General features: G+C 40.5%; 1 long non-coding RNA gene across 1 annotated transcript; it reads right to left on the bottom strand.

Moving 5' to 3' along the window:
* Positions 1–791: 791 nt before the first annotated feature.
* On the bottom strand, positions 792–1,496 carry LOC148879507 (uncharacterized). Its single transcript, XR_016105615.1, has 2 exons — positions 1,324–1,496; positions 792–1,091 (listed from the first exon to the last, which is right to left on the bottom strand). It is a non-coding gene; the product is annotated as an uncharacterized LOC148879507 (long non-coding RNA).
* Between the last annotated feature and the right edge of the window lie 1,161 nt (positions 1,497–2,657).

The following is a 2,657-nucleotide window of genomic DNA, read 5'->3' as shown; positions in this document are numbered from 1 at the left end:
CGCAGAAATTGGGAACCGTTGGAGTGACTTTCGGGATTATATCGAGGGCAGATCGGCATGCCCGAGCTGGTTTCCCCTCGAACTGATGTTCTCGAGCTAAGGCTCGTACACCTTAAACTGAACTAGGTACTGGTGTCGCGACCTGGTACCGAGGTGCCCTTAGCTCAAAAAATTTTAGTTCGGGGTAGTAGAGTATCATTTTGTAGCGATCTGGCTATATCGAATTGGCACCTATGTCGAATCATATCCACGTGTCCCCTTTATTATGAGGTCAGGACAAATCACCCTCCATCAGATTGGGTCACAATTCAATCCACTAACCCAATTGTTTCGTTCCGTTAGCGTTTCTTAGGGAGTGTTTATATGATAAATTCCACTTTAAAATTTTTCTCTTTTCGTTATTTGGTTGGCTAATTTGCGGGTGTTTCAAGAAATGGCATCTAAAGGCACTTGCCCATTCAGCGATGAGAAACATTTCCTACCTTGTGTTGTTTAGAAGGGCATTTCAAGAAGTGGGCCATATGCATGGGTGATTCATTGTGGCACCTCTCCTTGATTTTTGAGTGACATTTTAAAATCCAACAGTTGATTTTGAATGAAAATCACATCCAACGACCAAAATGACAGGTATAGGGATCAGTATGGGCCAATGGTCGAAAATACCCTTTGCACATCCAATGTATATATGGTATATCCTAATAACAAATTTCAGAGTCATTTTACTTATTACTACACATCTATCTAATGCATTTTACTTGTTACTACCCCTTGCGCATTCAATGTCATATGAATTCAACGAATACCAAGCTTCCAAAATTTGTCATTCACACGTTAGAATTGGATAGAGTTACACAAATTGGCATACATTTGACTCGCACAAGATATGGACATTTCTTCTATCGGGTTTTGCCTACATGTACTTGTTAATCATATGGTTTGGTACCTATTCAACAAACTAGCTTCACGTAGATCAGCTTAAATTGATCGATGCACCATTCAAAGGAGTAGTTAGTTGTAGCCCATGTCCCCTTCAATTCTCATCTCCCAGCTTTACCACTTGTTTCTGTACCCAAAGCGGTTGCAATGGATTCCTAGAAATAAAGAAGAAAGAAGACGGCAGAGTTAACGTATCGAAGCAAAGGAAAGTTCACCGGATGATCGACTTTTAGAGGAAGGGGTAGGTGTGACATATCGTTCAGATCGGGAAATAAACAGCAACTAAGCACCTTCCCGGTGTACGTAACAACAACACCTCACCGGATTAGGGCTGCCAGACAAAAGAAAAAAGAAAACAAAAATCGTAGTGGTCAGTATGAAACATACAGCCGGCGTCGAGGAGAGGGATTTTGTAGCGATCGATGGCAAACTTATTGGCGGAACACCCTCTCTGGTCAGCATGAGAAGCGAATCTCCCTGCGCAAGTCCCTCTCTGCGGCTATCCTTGCGAAAATTCCCTCTCGCATAGTGGTAAGGGTTTGGGGCACAGGGTTTTCTTCGCAACTTCAGTGATCCGCGAGCACCAGATATCTCTCCTCAATTGCCACATCACCATTCACGTACGCGCCATGTCAAATGCGCGTTTCATGAAACACGAAGTTTGGGGGAAGCGATAATTTTTCACTTCCCCCAATGGCTCATTGCACGAAAATCCACCCATTTCTGTTTATCGGTGTTTTTTCAATAAACAGTCGCACCAAACAGCCGGTTGACCTCTAATATATGTTTATCGCGCCAAACACCTATGTGGCATCTACGTGGCAACATTTATTTAGAAAACACCCATGGTTCTAAATACAGCTTTAGTGTTTATTCTTTGAATTGTTAAATGTTCAAGTTTTTTGTTTTATTTTTGAAATCTTAAGTTAATTCCTTTAATTTTGGCATTTCTCTTATATTTTTTCTTTATTTTTTAAAATTTTAATTATTTTGTTTGGATGACCCGAATTGATCCATGAGTCAACTCAACCTAAGCATTTAGGGTTAGAGTCTAGCATTTGGCAACCCAACCCAAAATCTCTTGACCCAACCGAACCCGACCCACCCAACCCAATTGCCAGGTTTATTGAAAACATCTCTTAATAACAACTACAGAGAAATAGACATGTTCCCAATGCATGCTGAGATGTGCATGTAGGACACCTGTGGGGTGCCAATTTGAACTCCCACAATTCTAATGAAGGTGAGATTCAATCTCAAGTCTCCATTATAATTAACCAGCCAGAGACTATCAATTGATTACGTACTCTTGGTACCTGCACTTGTGTTGTTCATGAAGGGAAACCAAATTCCCAAATATGTATATATAGATCTTGGATCTATACAAAAGTATAATTTGCAATGCTAAAGTATCAAATGAATTGAGAGTAAAGAAAGCAAATCCACCGAAGCTTAGAAGCTGTGGTTGAATGGGTTTTTGGTGGACCCTCTTCGATTCAAGAAGGGAAAATCGTTTTTTAAAAGAAGCTAGAACCCCTGAATCATAAAAAGGAACTTTGGAAACCCAATCCTAATTCCTAATAAAGGGGTTTCTTGAGAGATTGCTTTTTTTTTTTCTGATGAACTTCAGAAATTGCCAATTGGAAGCCATAGATGCGCATATGCACCACATGGTCCAAAGAATGAGGTAATGTTGGTGTAAGCAGCATGCAGCATAGAAG

This window comes from Nelumbo lutea, chromosome 1 (assembly GCF_056320005.1).
Source record: "Nelumbo lutea isolate HS-2025 chromosome 1, American lotus-T2T, whole genome shotgun sequence".
In the NCBI taxonomy this organism is placed as follows: domain Eukaryota; kingdom Viridiplantae; phylum Streptophyta; class Magnoliopsida; order Proteales; family Nelumbonaceae; genus Nelumbo; species Nelumbo lutea.
The sequence above is the reverse complement of the archived record's forward strand: the minus strand, read 5'-3'. Positions and strand labels throughout refer to the sequence as shown.